The 23,141-nt window shown below is 31.4% G+C and overlaps 1 protein-coding gene across 3 annotated transcripts in view; it reads left to right on the top strand.

The window, feature by feature from the left end:
• Positions 1 to 630: 630 nt before the first annotated feature.
• DopEcR (G-protein coupled receptor DopEcR) overlaps positions 631 to 23,141 on the top strand; it is a 30,001-nt gene continuing 7,490 nt past the window's right edge. For 2 of the 3 annotated variants that reach the window (XM_089696318.1, XM_089696302.1), the window contains exon 1: positions 631 to 689. The gene's annotated coding sequence lies outside the window, so the exon portion shown is untranslated. Of the gene's footprint in view, positions 690 to 11,758; positions 11,881 to 23,141 lie in introns of those variants that run through there. The other variant, XM_089696310.1, reaches the window with a different exon arrangement.

Below are 23,141 nucleotides of genomic sequence, written 5' to 3'. Positions count from 1 at the left end.
ATGAAATTATTCAATTTATGTAATAAATATAATTTAAGTAATTAAGGTTAATACTTAACTATAAAAACGTTCCTTTTGGTTCAACATTAAATACAACAAATTATGTATAAATTGTAATCGCTTCGAATAATGTAAATAAGATTTGAATATCACTGCATTTGTGTTCAATAAAATATGAACGATTTGTGTTGTTTCATTTCGGAACCCGTTACAGTGAAATACAGAGGAAGCTTAATTCTCTGAGCAGCTTGTTAGCGCTATTGTTTATACAGACGTAATCGTCTGAAGAAATAGAAAAACACCACTGGTGTCGAGCTGCGAGTGTAATGAGGCTAATATTATCGCATTACCTATTTTAATTATGTATTTTTTATTACAACATTTTAGAAACAACAAAGTTTTATGATGCTATTTGAGATACATTTGTATAAACTTCAAAAAATGCAAAAAAATTTTTTGCAAAAAATATAAAAAATATGGTGTCTAATCGCTCGGATTATCTGATTTAGTGACCTAATTGTTTTATTTAAGTGACAAAAAGTGTAAATGTTGAATCGATGGTAAGAAAGTGTAGGTGGGGTGTCGGTAGTGCGCGCGCTGTCCTGCGGCACGCTCACAGTGTACCGCGGAGGCTCAGAGAGGGCGGTCGCGGCCCTCGGTCCCCGCGCGCGCCAAACTGCGGCCTTGAAGTAAGTACATCGTAAACTTTGTAAAGTTTCGCTCCAGCTCGCACCGGGCTTACATAATCTGTGTTTGGGTATATTTTAGACTTAGATTTTTGATTTTTTGTACTCAAAATACGCATTGCGAATTTTATTTTTTTTGTTACTGGTTTATAAAATACAAAAATCAATCAATCAATATTTTTTTTATTTGATAAATTATTTTCTTAAATAAAATATAGTCTAAAAAATAAACAGCATTATTATCACAGTGCTACGGAATTTTCGTAGCATGAAAAATATCCGTAGCGGCCGCGTAGCACTTATTATTTCGTAGCTGCTTTATATTTATTCTTGTGCGAATGTACGATTATAGTAGTATTGTATGGTATCTACTATCAATATTATACAACCTATTTACATAGTATGTAATAAATAATTCTATAAAACGTTTTGTGTGAGATTTTATATAGGAATTTTGTATAACACTGTTGCCTGTTTACAAAAATATTATATTTATGAATTCCTTTATTTTCTTGAAGGAATAGAAATAAGATTTCAGATTGTTATTTTATAAATAGGAACATCCCAAAAATACTACATTTCAAATGATGGTAGCTTAATTTTAATTAACCCTTCAATTTATAAAAAATATTTGCGAAAGAACGGATATTTTTAAAGAATGTGGGGCTAAAAATTATAGCGTATAGGCCTCAAATGATACAGTAAAAACATAATTTTTATTAACGCAACTGGCTTAATGCTCTAAGAACGCAACAGTTAAATTGGATTAATAATTTGACATGATTTAAAGGCCCGTTGCTTCCATCCACATAAAAGACTGTTGTATAAATCATTTCAGTTTAATAATATATCTACTATAAACCAATCATAGAATTTGATACTATAATCTCCAGAAAAATGAGGCTTTTTAAAATGAGTATTATATAAGAATTTTAAAATATTATAATATCGAGGTTGCCTTCCTACGGTAACGGTAGATTAGAAATTGTTATTTTTCAGCGTGAGCATATTTCTATTTAATAGTTTTTGGGGTGTATTATAATCTAAAAAATTATGAACCAAAATTAAGAAGAAAAGTATTTAATTGAAAAAAAAATTCCTGTGCATTTGTCGGTCTTTTCGCTATACATTCAAATATTACTGCACTTGTATTGTATTTTAATTATGTGTGTTGTGTATAGTGTGGTTCTAGAGGAATAGTTTAGTATATAATTTTAGTTTTATACATCTGTTACGTAGTCGGGGGCTTAATGCCATTAATGGCAATTATGTACTATTAATAGTACATATTACCTATTTACTTCTATGAAATAACATCACAATTGAGACAAACAGACCTGTCGGAATTAACGAAATGCCTAATTAAGCGGTTAGTTTGCCAAGAACACAATCTGATAATTAATTATTAACAACGCGTTAATATTAATAATGCACAGCACACGATAACGGTTGCAGACGCTGAAGTAGGTCACAGAAATGGTATTTGTCATAATTGGATTTGTGGTGATCGAAATAATTTTAGTGCACGAAACAGTATCGTCTCTAGCGGTTTGTGTATTGTGGCGCGAACAGTATGTTTTAAATATGAAAATGATACAAAATTGAAAGAAGCGCTTTATTTATAAAATACTAGATTTCCGCCCGCGGCTTCGCCCGCGTTTGCAAAGGAAAACCCGCATAGTTCCCGTTCCCGTGGGATTTCCGGGATAAAAACTATCCTATGTGTTAATCCAAGTTACCCTCTATATGTGTGCTAAATTTCATTGTAATCGGTTCAGTAGTTTTTACGTGAAAGAGTAATAAACATCCATACATCAAACTACAAACAAACTACTACAAACAAACTTTCTACAACTTACTATTACAAACTTTCGCCTTTATAATAAATAGTATTAAGATTCTATATTTTTTAACCAGTAATTTTATATTACCTGCTTGATGCTTGTACGAAATAATATTATTTTTGGAATTTTCTTAATTATTTTATTTCCTTGCAGAAATGGAAATGATTTTTATAAATCGTAAACGCTATAAAAAAGACAGCGGATATAATAAATTTATTTGTTTATATTTTATTGATTATAATAAAAGTTTATTATAAAAATATATACCATTAATAAAATTTTTTTCGCATAGACCTTTACCTATAACTGTGAAAACATAATTTTTATTGAGTTTTATCTATGACGATATAATATAAACAAATTAAATAAAAATAATTAAAATTAACACCGACTATAATAAATTGTCTGAATGGTTTGGTATAAACACAAGCATCTACACAATTAAGCGCGTCACACACGGTGAAGATACTATAATATTTATTATTTAGAAACACTGACACAAAATTTCGGGTCATTTGTATTTGGATGGCGGTTCTACAGGGGTCTTGACGCAATGACAAAAAGAAAAATGATGGTCAGAACACTGATACCGGATACCTTAAGATACTGTAATATTTTATATTAGAGAATCTTAACATAAAATATTATAGTATCTTCACCGTGTGTGACGCGCTTAGTGTTCATTTTATGATAGTTTACTAGTAAAAAGTTTATTAAACAATTTAAATAAATATATTTTTACCTCTATATATAAAAATGAATCCCTATTTCCCTTGGTCACGGCATCACGCGTGAACGGCTGGACCAAATTCGATAATTCTTTTTTTAATAATATTCCTTGAAGTACGAGAATGGTTCATATGGAGAGAGAAAGTAAAGAGGCGGACTGCTAGTATAAAATAATGAGACAGTTACACATTTTATTTTAAAGTTTTCTTGTCTAACTTTTTCAATACTAATACATTTCTACTATGAATTTGTGTTTGTTACAGAAAGTTTCTCATTTCATATTGAAAGTAATTCAACGCAAACATAATAGAAGATTGATATACCGTACGAAGAGAGCGAAAAAATAACACAACATTCACAGAATTCATTACACATTTACTGTATCATGTTTCAAATGGAATATTAATGTAATTTTATAACGAACAGTTTATTTGTGCAGTAATAATTAATTTTCATTCTCATTGTACAGTGTAGTGGATAAAATTAAAACATTTGACTGACATTGACTGACCGGTTGGCTAGGTTGGTAGTGGCCCTGCCTTCCAAGCCAGAGGTCGTGGGTTCAATTCCCACCCGGGGCAAATATTTGTGTGATGTACATAGATGTTTGCTCTGTGTCTGGGTGTTAATTATCTATATAAGTATTTATTTAAAATTATATATGTATATGTATGTTTATCAGCGATCTGGTTTCCATAACACAAGCTAAAGCTTAGTATGGGATCAGATCGTGCCGTGTATGAAAATTGTCCAGAAATATTTATTTTTATTTTACTTTATTAAGTAATGTATAACAATAATCTATATCAAGTTTTAAAGAAATCCTGTAAAGTGAATTCGCTTTACATTTTATAAGTCGATGGAAATGAAGTATAAAAATTGTGAAACAGAAAAGCTTGTACGACAAAACCCTGTCACGGCTTTTACAAAGGGATATTTAGTTCGTACACTCCACTTTCTGACTTGTTTACAGCATCACAACTAATCTGTTGATGCTATCTATTTATAGGATTTCAGTTAAACCTCTTTGTTGTGTTGTTTTTTAAAAGCATCGATGCTGTTTTAACTATCTTTAAAAAACAGGATTTCCACGCTAGTTAGTTTTTTCTAAATCACTTATATATCTGTCAACTGTGTATATACTTAGTAAAAAAAAAAACAGTTCTGTGTATTCCTATGTATGCTGACATCTTAAACTTACACAACGGTCTTGAAGCGGTTTTTTAAATAGATAGAGCTGTTCTCAAGGAAGGTTTAAGAATTTATTTTATTAAGTTTTAGACAAAGTGGACGAAGCCAGGGGTGGGAAGCCAGAAATATTGCAGTTGATTATGACATGCTTATCAACAACTACTGATCAAGTAGAAATAGAAGTAATTTTATTAAGGGACAAACTCAACACCTAGATTCTAGAAAATAAATAAAACTATGGGATTTGATGAATTATAATATTTATGATGCAAAAAAAAACAACTTCTTTAGTGTTAACACGGAAGTCCAATAGTATAGAGATTGTAGAATGAAAAGAAACCCGGCTCTTAGCGGGATAGTTTTAAAGCGGATCATTTTATCACGTCCATATAATTCATTGCTTATATCTTCTTAAAATAAACTTATTAAGACGCTGTCTAAGGCTTCAGCTTAAAATGCTCATTTTCTTTTAGGGAATAAATAAGTAAATACGATACGCTTTTGTTTTCATTTCATGTTTCCTATTTTTGTGAGGATCGTAATCTGGCTTTTGTGGAAGAAATAAATTGAATAAGTAACAGAAGTAAGGTTCTAATATTAGATTAACTTTCGTCGAAACAAGTATTCGCAGATATTGTGGTGAGAATATTAATTTTAGAATTATAAATTTAGAACTGATTATCAAGAATTTTCGTATTATAATATAAGTTAATGTAGGTATAATATTGTATTACTCTTATAAAAAAAAATGATAATTGTGCCTTATAAATCGGCATTAAAAAAAAACTGTGTCTACAAATATATAGTCTACTAGCGGTCTGCTCCAGCTTCGCTTGTATTACATAGGTAATATACTGTAAAGGTAATTGATGAATTAATAATAAATCTATACTAATATTATAAAGAGGAAAGGTTTGTATGTATGTATGTATGTATGGTTTTCACGCATAAACTACTGGACCGATTTTGATGAAATTTGGCACAGATAATCTTTAGACCCTGAGAAAGAACATAGGCTAACTTTTATTGCGAAATATGTACCACGGGCGAAGCCGGGGCGGACCGCTAGTACATTATAGTTTACTCATAGTACTCATCAAGTTAGTAGATACATATTTAACAGTACTTTTTTAAATCAGGGCAATAGTTCTTGATTATAGCGCGATCAAACAAACTCTTCAGCTTTATATATACATACTAGCGGTCCGCCCCGGCTTCGCCCGTGGTACATATGAAAAATAGATGTTGGCCGATTCTCAGACTTACCCGATATGCACAGAAAATTTCATGAGAATCGGTCCACCCGTTTCGGAGGAGTATGCAGACTAACATTGTGACACGAAAATTTTATATATAAGATTAGTATAGATATAACTAGCTGAAGACCGCGCCTTCACTTGGCACCGGGGTTAAAAGTAGGCTAAGTGATAATCCAGACGTCTATCTACGTAGTAAATTTCATTCAAAACTATAACTTCCAATCCTTTAATGTTAAAACTTTCATCTTTAACACGTTGACTGCGGCACAGATATATCTGTACTTTCCATTACTGCGTTACGGGTCGTTTTAAACCTTGTCCTATACCAGACATTGTGGCGGCACGAGGCATATTAAACCCCACCGCCCGTAGGAGATCAAAATCCTTTTTTTGGCGCCAAATAAGACAAAGTGTGCGGCTTTTGTCCTGATTATTATTAACAATGAGTTCATTAACCTAAATCTACCGTCGCCCGTGGTTAGATTAGTTAGTTTAGATTCTATGGGTAAAATAAAATGTGGGATCTGATGTACCCCATACCGCACTGAACGATAGCAGTTTTTCATATAATTTAGTGATGGGAAAAGAAATATCGACTTTATTTAATTGTATTTATTTATCAAACTTATGGATGTTTTTCATTAAAACAGGCCAAGCAATAATATTTTTTCAGATTTCAGATTTTAGAATTTCACCACCCGGTTTTTCTTCATCTTCCTCTTTGATTAACTTTTTTCGGCAACGTTTCGACATAATCGGCAGCAGTCGTAATTCGTCGCGTGCTCAGTCTCGAATGTGTTGCACAACACTAACCGCGTGAAGCTAGCTTAGGGTGCGGTACGAGGTTCGCGGGGTACGAGGTTTTCGCAACCTCGTTCCGCACTGTGTTAGAATTTTTATTAGTTCAGTGCGGCACGAGGTCTAAGAAACCCGGTATTAAGGTCGGTATACCATTGAACTAGGAATCAATAGCACATCTCAGATATATAGATATCACTTTCCTACACTGAACCAGATGGAAGTTATGCCTCCCGCACGACAGAGAAGTTTAAGTTTTTTCCTACCGCTATAACGACGAGACACGGACAGGGTGTTTCAAGCCCTGTTTCGCAGCGAACGTGTTAAAACTAGAATAAACGAAGATTTATATACACATTGTTAACTGAACTGGTTATAGTTAAATATGGGGCTATTACCCTCTGAAGTGATCAATATATCACAGCACCGGGTTACATTACTTGGCCCTTTAACTTCCGCTAGCAATGTATGGGAGGGCTCTAATTAATGCTCAGAAGTAGGCCATACCACAACAACCAGGCCAAGTTTTAGCCTCGAATTGTGTACAAAATTGTATCTTCTTTTTAAAACTAGCTGTCCCGGCTAACGATGTTCTGCCTTACTTTTATCACTTAGCGATATAAGAAATAGAATTTGGCCGATTCTCAGATCTGGGTAGATCCTATTTAATAGGTAATTTTGTTTGGCTATTGAGCAATAGCCAAATTATTAATTTTCATGGAATTTTAATACATTGTACTAAAATTACCTTTTAATGAAAGGCAAAGGTACCTAATTTTCCGTAATTAGGCTGAAGTGAAAATGCGCGGAACGCGAGTAAAATAGTTTCTAAAATGTATAAATAAATATTAGTATTTAGTTAGTTACTGTACACTTTGTAATAAAACGTAATAAAATGGTGTTCGTCAAAAAAGCGTTATTCGTTTATAAATTATACGAACGGTTTCGTTGAACTAATATTTGAGCACTGGTATATTTTATTTCACATGAAATAATCCGAATAAATCAACTTGATTGTTAATATTCTGTGTAACATGTGCTTTATTTAAAATACTAGTGGTCCGCCCCGGCTTCGCCCGTGGTACATATTTCGCAATAAAAGGTAGCCTATGTCCTTTCTCGGGTATCAAAATATCTCCATACCAAATTTCATGCGAATTGGTTCAGTAGTTTAGGCGTGATTGAGTAACAGACAGACAGACAGAGTTACTTTCGCATTTATAATATTAGTATGGATTGTGAGATAATGAACAATTGATTATATGTAATATGATATTATATTGTTGAGTAAAATATGTAGTCAATAAATATTTTATTCTATACTTCGTTATATTTATTTATTTCTATTAACAGTAAGTGTAAAATTATTCTTTGGTGTTTCTATGTATATGTTTGGTTACTTGTTAATCCGAATCAGCTGGATCGATTTTGATGGCCTTCTAGCAGATACCTCATAACACATTGACCGAATTCCTCGCATTGTTGCGTTTGCAATTGTAATCCAACCTGCGTGTTGTACATACGTACTATATTATATATAAATTTCAGTAAATATACATTTATATTACTATTACCAATATAAATTCATAAACTAAAATTGCGGTTTGTATCGGAGAATCAATCCAGAAACCGAATAATAAATAATTTACGATTTATATAAATTAATGAAGTGCCTCATAAACTTGATTAGAATTATATTTATCATTTACTAGGTTTCCGCCCGCGGCTTCGCCCGCGCAGTCAAAGAAAAACCCGCATAATTCCCGTTCCCGTGGGATTTTCGGGATTGTGTCATTTTCCCGGGCTAAAAAGTAGCCTATGTCCTTTCTCGGGTATCAAAATTTCTCCATACCAAATTTCATGAAAATTGGTTCAATAGTTTAGGCGTGATTGAGTAACAGACAGACAGAGCTACTTTCGCATTTATAATATTAGATAGTATATTCTGTGTATTTATGATAGACGATACTTATAAGTTTTAATTTTTAAATTACGATGTTCAATATGTACCTACTAGAAAAATATTATTTTTATAAGTCTTCATCATACGAGACTATAAAGATTAAATAGATATACACAATAAGTCATTAAAAAAAATTGGTTGCCTGTAAAGTCGGTTTACTGACGATAGTTGAACGTGACAACGTCCGTGCTTCTTTGTCGCTCGTTCCGCGCTCTCGCTTGCACTTCAAGCCTAACATGGAACGCCTCAGAGTGAGGTAACGCCGCATGAGTCATGTTTTTTTCGTGCGCGCAGCCGGCGCTATCGAATTATAAGACGTTGTCACGTCAAAAATATAGTAATAAACGACAAACATACACTGAAATGGGTCTCAAGTATGATTATTTCCCAAAGATCCTACTAATACGCTTAACTAAAAAAGATAACTTCGATATATATACTCAAAAAGTGATAACTACATTATTAAATAATCTTTTCATTACTTCCATGAAAATAATACTAAATTTTTCGTTCATTGACTCTTATGAAATAGCGTGAAATGAAAATTCTCTGAACACTTTACAGTAGATACATTTTCAATTTTCATAAATTCTCATTAAAATGCTTTATCATATTTTCATATATTATTATACTAGCGGTCCGCCCCGGCTTCGCCCGTGGTACATATTTACGTTTTCTCTACATAAGAACCATCCTCGTACTTCAAGGAATATAATAAAAAAAGAATTATCGAAATCGGTTCAGCCGTTCTCGAGTTATGCGCTTACCAACACATTTTGCGATTCATTTTTATATATAAGATAAGTGAATTTAATTACTTCATGGACATTATAATGGGTATTTTAAATTCATAAGTGTTGTATTTAAAAAAATTATCGAAGACTTTTTACCTACTATGTATTAGAATTATAGTTATATAATATTTAGTATACAAGCAATCAATGAAACATAATTTAATTTTAATAATAAGAAAACTTTAAAAAAACAACAAAAGTCTTTATAAAAATTTGGTGGAGCAACGAGAAGGCTAAAATTTTCTGCGGGCAAAAAAGAAGAGAGCGCTTACTATTTAAAATCGTATTTCTACCGACTTAAAAAATAGGGAAAAATAGGGGGTACATTATTTTTTTTGTAAATTAAAAGTAAGCACAAAGAGTAACACCCATTTGTAAATTTCCATTTTTAAGAAAGTGTATCAATAAAATAAATGCAGTTGAATTACGAAGAAATAAGTAGCACACAAATTATACATAATCTGAGTTCTAAGTATCATACCTATTTATACTAAATGAATTAATGTATTCATATTTTCCGATATAACCTTTGAAAGCATAAATACCATATAAATACCAATTACCTTATTTAAAAGAGCTTGTCATTGAGGATCTTATACAAAATCAATATATAAAAATAACATTTTTATTTCAATCATTGATATACTTCCCAATATAAAAATTATATTTATATATAGCAAAAGTGTAGTGTTTTGTCTGGCAGTTTGTCCCAGCTCATCTCCGAAACAGTTGGATTTAGTATCAAAAGGTAACTTTACGGCCGGTTTCTAAGTTATATTATATGTATATATTTTCTTGTGTATGATATAAGTTTTCTCAAAAATTAAAACCCTAATCAAATCAATTCTCAATTCAGAACCCGAGATAAGGCCACTTTGTTTCAGAACAATATTAAGGTGGCTCATTACATATTGAAATTTATCACGGGGAAATGTTCCCAGGCGCCAGCTTGTCTACGTCTGAATTTTAACCTTCGATACTACATGTCATCATCACTACATAGTATTAAACAAAGTCGCCTTTTCTGTCCCTATGTCCCTATGTATGCTTAAATCTTTAAAACTACGCAACAGATTTTGATGCGGTTTTTTGAAATAGATAGAATGATTCAAGAGGAAGGTTTTAGTATATAATTTATTAGGTTTTAGACAAAGCGTGCAAAGCCGCGGGCGGTAAGCTAGTTCCATTATAAAAATAGAGAAAACTGCAAAAAGCATCCACATAATAATAATCTTACATTAATAATTACTTTATTTAAACATACATGAAATAATACGTGTTTGCAACACAAAATTACACTTCGACACAATATCACGAAAGCTTTAAACGGAACAAATTGTTTTCCAACGCCAACGGTGTCGGCTTTGTAAAATAATTCCCTTTAACAATAAATCTATTTCGATGAATTGAACGAAAATAATTAAAATATTTACAAACATCTCAAGTTTTCGTAAATACCGTATTCGATTTCAGTAATTTTATTCTTAAACGTTTCTCAGACTGGTTTCAATTCTATAACTAAAGAAAAGCTTTTTATTAATTTTAGTAGTCTTTCCTTCAGTAGACATTTCATTTTAATTGCTTAAAATACCAAACAGTTTTCTGTACGAGCCCTTGACCTCTTTGGTGTAGCCTTTATATTTAAAAATCTAGAATATTATTTAAAAATAGAATCGTGAAAAGATCTCTTTGGTAAACCTGTTAAGCCCTTCATAAACCGTGTCTCTGAAATGTTACACATAAGCTGGGAACCATCGATCAATGTTTACCTCTAATTTGAACGCATTCATTAGTGCTAACCGATTGCATATATCATACAAGTTCATCAGATAACAAGACCACGAACTGAGCGATTAGAGGTCAACACATTGCTTATATAATGGCAGCGAATAGGTCCGTCTGTCTGTAATTAATGCATTGCTAAAATTTCTGCCAATTATGAGAAGAATAGAAGATGCTATCTATATTTCTTTCACGTAATAAAAAACCGTTTGATATAAAAACAATATTTAGTTACAAAATACATATTCTACAATATTTTCCAATAGTAAACTAAATTGCGCTGCTCTGGAAAAATGGTAGTTTAAGCGTATAAAGTTTAAAATTGAGCTTTATCCGAATATAACGAAATTCAAACCTATTTTTTCATAGCTAACCAATATGCAAATATTTTATATAAATTGCTTAACTATATATTTTAACACTGCAGGTGAGATCATGTTCTAAAGTAAAATAAAATAGATACGAGAAATAATAATGCAATTAAAAATCTCTTAATTAGAACGTTCACAACATGTTGTTTACGAACATGCGTGAAGATTATCTAGACAATTGAACAGTCGTACAATATATAAGCTGAAATGACAGACACAGGCGCGAATCACAGCTATGTATGTATTGATTGTGCGCGGGGGGTATAACCTTGGTTCTACGCGGCGACCTTGATTGCTTCTGCCTTAACCGCAGCATAACTGAGTTTACTTTCAAACTAATCGTGTGAATTTTGATACGAACCTTAATAATTGTGGTTTCCAATGCATTACGCCTGATGTTTTGGTCTGTGTGCTGTATTTTTTACCGCCCGGTAGTTATGCATCGTGTGTGATGGTGAAGAAGGTTAGTGTTAGCGTATTTTTATGAATTATGCGAGTGTTTATCATGTTTTTATATAATTTTGCAATGCCAATTATATGTGTGCCTGGTGTTTTAAAATGTGTATATAATTCAATAAATAAGCAGTGGGATGTCAAAGGTCTTTGTGTCGCATTCCTTTGTTAGAATAGTTCGTGGAACGTAGTAATGCATGAAAACATACCTGGTATTTGGTTATAATTTTAATATATAAAATTGCGATAGTCTATTATTTTTTTAACTCGATTTTCTTGTTTTCTTTTAATATACTAGCTTGTTTATATACTAGCTATATTGAAAACTAGAGCCGTATATTTTTTCATTTATTTTTGCATGTAACGTTCATTTATGCAGTATTTTTATGTCAGTTGTATTAAAACTCTTAATTTAATCAATTACTTTGTAAATAAATTAAAGAAGAATAAATTAGATTCCTCACTAGGGCTTGTATCAAGACCTCTTACGTAATTAGGCGTTATTTTGTAGCGAATGATATTCTATTTTCATTATTGGAAGATGCTTTAGCGAGTTTCTTTGATGTTTCTTCTAGAAAATATTACCTTTGAATTTGCTGTTGTATTAATTAAACCTTAATTGCTTACAGACGACTTACTGTACACGATATTTAAATATACCGTGAAAATATATTTAATTTGTGTCGATTTTCTTTTGTGCTTTTGTTGGCTGTAACTGATAGTTATAGTTTGTGGAGCTGATATCACTTCATTTAGTGAATGAGTTTTTTTTTTCAATTAAGATTTTATATAATTGATCAGGTAACCGATATAAGTACCTACGTTGGTAGCCTTTTGTTTGCAGTATTGGCTTCATAAAATGCTACGAGCGGAGTGTTAATATTATAATATCTATTTTAGTAGCCTGCCTGTAGCATACCTACATAAAGATTTTAGTTTTATTATTGTTAGAATATCAAATTAATTACTGGGTTTTTAGTTTATTATATAGCTGCCGATATGTTCTTCGTTATTAATACTAATTATTGTCTCTTTAGAGTTTAGTCTTTGTATTTATTTTGTAGCAAAATAAGAACATTATTTTAAATTTTAATATCTGGCTTCTTCATCGTGATTTTTGCTTTTATTTAAAACTCAGCTGTCCCAGAAAATAAATATACGTTTGCTTTTGCTGGATTTGCATGCGATGTGTATTTGTAGAAGCCCTGTGGCGCAGTGCAACCTAAATCACGAAACGAATCAGGGGATTAAGATGTTTTATAGCAGTATTACTTCCAGTGTGGGAAAGTGATGGCGCTAGACGACCTATATAGCGCTGTCACGTTTCTACACGGGATATAACACTGCTTTAAATTAGCATAGTACGGGCACAGATAATATAATACTGTATCTACGTACGGGTTAGGAATGCTTGAAAAATGAAAGTGTGACTGACTGTACATAGCTACAACCGCAGAGAGATTCCTATTTCTGAATTCCTGAAAAGTGTGCCTGGTACCTGAAATACTTCGCATTGTGACATAGCTGCGAGCTGCGATGTATGAACGGATTCTATGAAATGGTAGAGCGTCAGGTTGCTTATAAATTATAATATGAGTTTTAAATAAAATTCACTATATGAATATTATATTTATTAATATAAATTACTGGTAATTTATTTTTTTGTGTAATTCTATAATTACTTTTTAGTAATAATAATAATATTATAAATTATAATACCTAATCTTTTTGGGTCGGAAAAATGCCGAATGATCTTCAGTGTCCTCTTGAGGTATTGGGCATTATGTATCTGTTTTTATTGATCGATTATTTTTAAGGACAAGGTAATTAGATTTTCGAGTCGAAGAGCAAAATTATAGTTGCATAGGTTTACAAAATGAATGCAATAGTTGAGAATCCTGATTTGCTGGTTATAGCGTTTAGTTATGAATATCAACCTTGTTCCAATGTTATACAGAGTAGGTACAAGTAAGGTTAGGTATTCAAAATGGCAGCAAAATTTATTATGCATAGTGGCTGTGTACCTCAAGGGTAAACTTGAGTATGTAATTTAGTACGTGGCGAACTTTTATACTTTAACACGTGAGAAATGAAGATGCAATTAAAAATGTGGCTAGGTGCGAAATACGTAATGTGAATACTCTTAGCTGTAACTTTATGAGAAAAATTATGAATTAACTGTGTGAGATTTTGATTAAAAATATCCCCTTAATTAGTTCTTACATAATGTGAGGTTAAGGTAAACAGGTATCATATTATTTTGACATATCTAACTAACTTTACGTCCACTTGTTTTTAAGTTGTACTAATTCGTAGATTATACAAATTTGCATAAAAACTCAAACTCAAATTCAAACATATATTTATTCAATTAGACTTCTTATCGTACTTTTGAATCGTCATTACATATTTTTAACATTTACCACAAATTAAACTTCATAGAAAAACTATAACTTAATCAAAAGATATTAATCAAAATACTTATTACCCGGATAAGCAACTCAGGTTAGTTATCGTTGACTATAATCAAACCTATGAACACGACGTGTAACTACAATGTTCGAAAAATCTATTTTGCCGTGCATTTATCCGAACCGCTTTCCGTACACGGATCTAGGTCAGGAGCGAGGTAATAGCATTACTTTATATTTTTTAACCTTTACAAGCCTAAGCGTTCATTTCGCTTGCCTAAATCAACGTGAAGGGAATGTTTTTACTGTTAAATTGTTTAAGTGTTCATTTCTATTGAATTTTTATGTGGTTTATTTTACAACTACATTTAGATTTTAGTTGGAGTTATACGTTATATTATGTTATGTATATGATAGTCTTATCGTTTGTTATCCTAACAGGGCTAAACTGGAGGACTGTTTTGGATGCAATTTGCGATGGATTACATTCGATTGGGCTTTCGTTTTAGTTACATTATTATATTTTTTATTTAATAATTTTATAAAAAACAATTCACGTATTGACATAAATTAATATTATCAACGCATTCAGCATACACTTTTAGAAATAATAAATAATATACCTAAATAGGTATAATAAAGGTAATAAAATTTACAAATTACAAACTATAAAGATCAATAGGAGAAAATTATAAATAATACATAAATATAATTAAATCACGAACAAGTTAAGCAAATATGAGTAATTGAAGCTTTAATATCACTTATTTGTGCAAAGCTGAGTCAATTTATTAGTCATGTATTCAAATATATGTAAATAATTAACGAAGCGTGCTCCTGAGATGACATCATTACTTCTAAATAATATCTAATATTTGTTCATCAGTAATGAGATTTAAAAGTTCAAACATACAGTTGAATTAGGTGACGCTCGCGGATGTCGCGGGTTTGTCTTTGTGAGTTTTTTGATAATGTGTCTTGTCAAGTCATTAAATTTATTTAAGCATCTTGTGATAATTACAAACGAATTTACATATGAAAGACCCAATTTTTTTAACCAAAAGAATTGAGGTTTTGTTTTCAACTTTTTTTGAGTTTATGTATCAGAACTTTTGAGTTTTGAATTGATTTGAAACGATGATGATGTTCGGGTCGTGAACCGATTATTTTTTTTTAGTTCTGACCATGTAAAACAATTTAGTTTTTTTTAAATAATTATTCTTAATTAAAATACATATATACTCAATTGTACAAAAATATACCTACACTTTTTAAACTCACAAACCAATAGATTGAACGTTACAAGGCCTTTAAGGATTGATTGATAATTAATCTACTTACTTACTTGTTTAAATAATAAGTAATCAACAATTCTTATTGAGATATTAAATTTAAAATTTTATAAACTCTTAACCGTTGAACAAACCCAACAAAGAAATAAACACAATACAAACTGCCATTAAAATGTTGACCTATTTAATATAAAACACATATTTTTCCCTGGAATAATTGCTAAAAACTTTTGTATTTTGCTGGTTTAGAAAAAATGTGAGTAAAAAGGTAGTTGAACATTTTAACAATGTTACCAGTAAATTCTTAATACAATATCGAGTATTTACTCGATATTGTATTTTATAGTTATTAATTATAATTATTATAGTTATTAATTATAATTATTTCAATGCTCTTATGCAGACTGCTTTTCTTTTTAATTTCTTTACAATATGTAAAGTATTTTCTGAATTTTCTTCCTTGCCATATTGGAATTTGGTTTTCAACGAAGTGAAATATTAAATACGCATGATATTATAAACTGTTTAAACTTTAAACATGTATTTATCTATACTTATACTAATATTATAAAGCTGAAGAGTTTGTTTGTATGTTTGTTTTTTTGTTTGTTTGAACGCGCTAATCTCAGGAACTACTGGTCCAATTTGAAAAATATTTCGGTGTTAGAAAACCCATTTATCGAGGAAGGCTATAGGCTATATATCATCTCGCTAAGACCAACAGGAGCAGAGTACTGCGGGTAAAACCGCGGAGCACAGTTAGTAAAATATAAATTGAAACACGTAACGTTCACGTGTTCCAGCAATACGAGAAACACGTGCGTCGATTTATACTTGCGCAGAGTTCATGTTAAAAAGATAACAATAGTGTCAAAGCACTTAATATTACAATACAATACAATTTATTATTACGTACGTTTATATTATGTTATAAAATATTCTCGTGAAATGTTTATTTTATATAGGTATAGGTAGATATACATAGGTGTAGATATAGGTTTTTGTAAAGGTAATTGTGATAGGTTCTAATTTGAAGTTTATCGTATTATATCCTTTTTTTGTGTTTCGATTACATTTCTAGGACTTATGTTATTATTTGTATATTTTTGGTTAACGGTAATGTAGGTAAATAGTTCGATTTTTTCTTTTGTATATGCTTGAATGAAAAACGACGAGCATTAAAAGAGAAACTTTACATCTATACTAATATTATAAAGTTGAAGAGTTTGTTTGTTTGTTTGGTTGTTTGTTTGTTTGAACGCGCTAATCTCGGGAACTACTGGTCCGATTTGAAAAATTCTTTCGGTGTTAGATAGCCCATTTATCGAGGAAGGTTGGCTATATATCATCACGCTACGACCAACAGGGGTGGAGCTACGGGGGTGAAACCGCGCGGAGCAGCTAGTAATATATAAATGGATAACATTATAAGAAAGTGTAGCATTAAAAAAAGATACATAAACCATGTTTTAATAACCTACTTCTAAATAAACTGCCTAATTATCTTTCTGTTTGTATTTTTTCACGCTTGCTATACATGTATCTAATAGCAGATTAATTTGATTAATTTATCGGATCGGTATCCGATTATAGCGTGGGTATGAGTCGGAAAATCTTGTTATAATTATTGTAATTATAGGATTTCCGATACCTTAACTATAACTGCTACATATATATTATGTATTACTAGCTTACCGCCCGCGGCTTCGTCCGCTTTGTCTAAAACTTATCTAATAAATTATATACTAAAAACTTCCTATTGAATCGCTCTATCTATTAAAAAAAGCGCATCAAAACCCGTTGCGTAGTTTTAAAGATTTATGCGTACAAAGGGCCATTGGGACAGAGAAACTGACTGAGAGTATTTCAACTGGATAACAATTAATTACCTACAGTTATTCCATGTATGAATTCAAAAATAATGATTTATTTAAAGATAACAGTTTATTTGACTAAGGGCTGATTTTTCAATCCTTGGATAAAACTTATTCGTTGAATAATGTATAAAACTACCATTTTAAAAACGTATTCTAATTGCCCGTATTTGACAGTTTACGTGACATTTTAATATTATCGTGTAATACTTTATTGGACGGATAAGTTTTATCCAAGCATTGAAAAATCGGCCCTAAAATGAAAAGTCTGCAGTATTTTTCATATTACCAATGTAATAGTTATTTCAATATGCATGTTGATCTTCACAAGTAACCTATATCGAAAGCTTTATACTCGATTGGATTGTGAATTTTTAATCTCGTATTCGTTATGGAGATTGCAGAACTTTCTGGAAAATTAGAATAAGCCTACGATGAAATGAATCTCAACGGTATCCGAGCTGGGCGGCTTTTAAGTTTTAATATCATGGAAATAATTCAAGGTATACTGAGACCTTATATTTATGATTACATTTTACTAAATATTAATAATTAGGTAATTTATATAATTTAAGAGGGGTTAGGCGGTCAGCGAAAATTCAGATTTCGTAGCTATTCGCGCCTGAGGTGAGGTGTGTGGGGGTCCGCGTTTAGTATGGAATCAACATGCTCGAAACTAAAAATCGTAAGCGCCATTCACATTTTTATCAAAAAGTGAATGAAAATATTGTCTTTTCTAAATCTAAAACAGTCACGAAATCGAGAAGGTAAATACCTATGTATTTGTGATTTTATACGAATTATTATCGTAAAATACGGTTGTATGAGCATTTATATGATATTTTAGGGGTAACTTCAGGATTTTTTTATCGAGCAAAATTTTTCCAATCGTGTTTTGGAAACAGTCATCCCATCACACATACCTGTAATACATATTGGAAATTTCAGTCCGAAAAAACTTCAATATTTTCAATTATAGCTCATAGATAACAGTCCATTTTGCCGATTTCACCTACTAAGGGCCCTTAATGCACATTCCAATTGGTGTTTAAAATCATATTATGTTATATATAAGCTTTGTAGAGTTTTGATTGTAAGGTTTATATCAACCTTTTCTATAATTAGCCAATCAGTTATTTTGGGTATTTTTATTTATTTATTTATTTAAATAAATAAATAAATAAATGGGTAAGTACTTATATATTCTTGTTCAAAACGGACCAAAATTTGCTATAAATACCTACAACGTTTATTAAGTACAACATTTACGTAACATGATAATTTGTAGGGTGTTTTGAATGTGGCTCCGTGAACAGTAGGCACGCCTCGATCGATACCCGGGACGTAGCCCCGCTGCCGAAAAAGGCCTCTGTCGTTTAATGCAATACTAGTTGGTTCCCGTGACGATGTCTGTGATTTGGTACGCGGGCTTTAGATGAGACGTAGTACGATAGTACGACGATAGTTATAGGTATTAGGATCTAGTATTAGTAGGTGTATAGCATATCTTAATATGAGTTTTTGTGTGTGGTGATATGTTTATTTTATTTCGAATGGAAAGTTCTTTAAATAGGCTAAATTCTTTTTTCTATTTTAGCTTATATTTGTATTGACGTCAGCTATTTTTATTCAAAACTAGCGGTCCGCCCCGGCTTCGCCCGTGGTACATATTTACGTTTTCTCTACATAAAAACCATCCTCGTTCTTCAAGGAATATAATAAAAAAAGAATTATCGAAATCGGTTCAGCCGTTCCCGAGTTATGCGCTTACCAACACATTTTGCGATTCATTTTTATATAAAATATTCAAAATTTAACAATATTCGGTTCAGAAAATAGTAGATACAGACAGACTCTTACACTTATATTATTAGTATTGGTTGACTTTTTAATTCTTTATTTTTTGATAAAGACAAGAAATAAGAATTGGTGTTGGATTAAAATGATAATTGACGACATAGCCGTCGGCAAGACAATTACAATTTGATTTTTCTTAAAATAAACACGTTTATTTTAATGGAATCTCCAACAAAATAAAACTCTATCATATCAAATGCCATTTGGCATTTGCCAACAAAAGCAATTTTAATAAACTGTTGTGTAAAATAATAAAAGCACATACATCAAATACTAAAACATTCACTTAAGAAAACAAAACCGGCTGCATCAGCCACATCGACTCGGTCGTTCTTGAGTTTTAGTGAGACAAACAGCAATTGATTTTTATATATATATATATAGATAATATTACACCAACGTACCAACCCTTACGTGCCCTTCGATTGTACGCACGTGTGTTTGAATGTATATTGTATACAAGTACTGTGGGTTTACTGAACTCGCCTACGCCGCGCCGTGGTTTCTAGGAAACGGATCCACTCTCACTTTTCATACGATTCAACGTAGTAAGTAAGGGAAAGGGCCCTTGTTATATGTGAAAGAGTTAATAATATAACAATTTGTGGGATGTATGAGGAACACTTTACTTAACTTAAATGTTTTTTAATTCGGAAAAAATAATACAGCTAAGCAGTCATAAAGTTAGTGGATACATATCCACAACTCCTTTAATCATGTATTAGTTAAGTAGGTGTTATATTAGTATTAGTAGGATATGACTCAAATAAAGAGATGAATAGAAGGAAGAAGAGATATCTATTTTTTCTAGTAGCTGTTAAAACATTAACGTAGCTTTCCCTACGCGATATCACCCGCGTAGTGAAAATAGATTCACATGGGAATGAGATATTCCATACCGGTAAAAAGTAGCGTTTTACTATTTAGTCTCCTACCACAAAAATAATACAATCATAAAATGCTGTTGCGAAGTGAAAGACAAACAAACAAATAGTTTTTTGTATTTAAAATATTAGACAGGATAATATTATTAAGGACTAGTATGGATAGTCTCCTCTCTTGAAGGCCTCATTTGACAGTTTCGCTGGATATTATAGAAATGTCTCCCTAGGGAAACTATAGTCATATCGCCTCAGGTTCTTGGTTTTGGATTTCGATTAGATAACTTGCTACTTAGGATAGGATAGCCATTTTGTAAGATCCTTAGCTTATATGACCAATACCAGCGAATACTTATTTTATTTTTTTATTTATGACACTTTATTGTACAGTACCAGTAATAAAAACATATCATTTTACATGAAAACATGAATATGGTAAGAATACGATCCTTAATTGAATTTATATTTATCAGTTTGTTGTCTTTATTTGTTTTGTGTAATATAATAATAATAATAAAAAATTATAAAGCTAATTACGAACCATACGGCCGGAGGCCCCGAAAGAAAACCAGATTTACTTAAGAAACTACATTGAATAATTAAAATGAAACTTTTTCACCCACGTCTGCACGATGCAGACCGGAGTTAACAAGCTGAAGAGTTTGTTTGTTTGAACGCGCTAATCTCAGAAACTACGAGTCCGATTTGAAAAATTATTTCAGTGTTAGATATAGCCCATATATCGAGGAAGGCTATATAATATCATCACGCTAAAACCAACCCGCCCGTAAAACCGCGGAGCACAGCTAGTGTAATATAATAACTAACATGTTTTTCATACATAATTGTTTAAAAAGAGACGCGTAAAAGCTTCAAATATTTTTTGTATATTTTTTATTTAATGAAAAATCACTGCAACGCGAACGTTAATGATATTACTGTATAAAAGCTACTCTGTCCATCTGTCTGATATATTTTCACACGAAAATGTGATTTTGTAAATGGATGGAAATGCATTTTGTTGCGAAAATTTTAGAGGATTGAAATGAATTGGATTGAAAGAGTAATATTGATATTATATAAAAATAAATGTGGAAGTATGTTATTTATGTGTTTGATCATCTGATGATCTTCAATAAAGTTCTGTTTAAGCCCGCAAGGTTTCTGACTTGGTTCCTACGACCAATCTTCGACATTGAACCACAGAACCCCGCACAGCTAGTAGAATATAAAAGTATTGATCTAATTTCTCTTAGCCAAATTCTTATTTTCCTTGTCGTTCATACCCATAACCAGATATACATATTGTTAGAAATAAATCCCCAACTGGCAACCCGAACCGAGAGGGTGGTTATAAAAATGAGTTGAACAGTGGATTTGACACACTTTGTGTTTGGCTCTCGGACGTAACGGTCGTTTTGGTTGTGTTTAGTTGTGTTGTTTTGAGTCGATTATTATGTTATTGTTGAAGGTAGACATATAAAATTATTTTGTAAGGAAAAAACTTTTCTTGGTTGAATTTAAAATCCCTAAGAATATCATATAAACAGCTAACTTATTCTTCCCTAAATTGACATAAACAATAAGTAAAAGCATTCAACTAAAATATAATTATCTTTACATTTAGCCTCCATTAAAGTTTTGGGCAACTTACATTAAGCGTTTACACGAACAAATTCTGAAAAGCAAATTTGATATTACCCAAAAATATTGAAAACCATGAACTTTTGCGCTAAAATCACTTAATCCAAAACCTTTTTATAAAGGTAAGTAAAGCTTTTCTAACAATAAACGTCTATTTTTAAACCTCTATAAAAAACAAAAGCGCTGCGGCGGACATATTTTCTCTTCATATTTAGATCAAGTTTTTATATTCTTCATAGTGCAATGGCTGGCCTATATTATGGAATGACAATAACCCTCGATGGAAGCTGATATTTATACGTATATTGTGTATAATTTCACTAGATTAAAGTCTATAACCAGTCAAGCACAACTTGACAGGTTATAGACTTTATTGTATTAGGTAATATCTTATATTAGAATGTCGTAAAATGATGTACCGAATTTTGAACTTTGAAGTTGTGTTCCCACTGCTGGGACACGTCACACGGGCCTCCCGGATCAGGCCATAATCCACCATCTGGCCAAGTGCAGGCCAACACAATAAAAAAATTTAATCATCAAGCCTCATAAATAAAATATAATTATACTTAAACATTGCGTTGTATAATACATACGCATTAATAATAATTAATCTTCACTTCGCGGTCTCATCGTTTTAAAGCTATTTCTTTCAAAAAAAACCATAGGTTATAGGAAAATAAATTCCCATTTCGTGGGACACTTATAGAAACTTACCCATTGCCAAATTTGATTTAATATTAATGTAATATTTTTAAAAGCCTTATTACCAAGAACATGCACACTGAATTAGACCTACATAACTATTGTGACAGAAAAAACAGAAAACGGTCAATCGTAATCTCTGTGAAGTCACGCAAATGAAACTGATTTATAGCACCTCTGTTAAAGGACGACAAAACTACAACATTTCATCAAATATGTATTAGTTTGGATATTAAATTATCTGTCTCTGTTATTGTTATTCTATAAATTAACGAACAAATAAATATAAAGTTTCAAGTTCTATTATTATAATTATCTCGCTATAAAATAAACACATGTGAATATTTTATAACCTGTCTTTATTGCCTAGCATATCAAATCGACACAATAACAATGACCAAACGTATCATACAATTTTGCCGTATTAAACGAAATGATATTTCGACAGCTGCCGTAAATAATGGATGCATTTCTGCCAGCTTATCTCAGTTTAAACATTTTCCATGTTTCCGAACGTATCTTAAAACCTTAAAATAAATTTAAACAATATTTTATCCTATATCGTCCCTCACAATATAGGATAAAATTTTACGCCAAAATTAAATTC

The sequence above is a fragment of the Colias philodice genome, chromosome 1 (genome assembly GCF_061535455.1).
Source record: "Colias philodice isolate Cphi_HAF_F1 chromosome 1, ilColPhil1 Martin Lab GWU primary, whole genome shotgun sequence".
NCBI classification, from domain to species: domain Eukaryota; kingdom Metazoa; phylum Arthropoda; class Insecta; order Lepidoptera; family Pieridae; genus Colias; species Colias philodice.
Note: the sequence above shows the minus strand (reverse complement) of the source record. Positions and strands in the feature narration are given on the sequence as shown.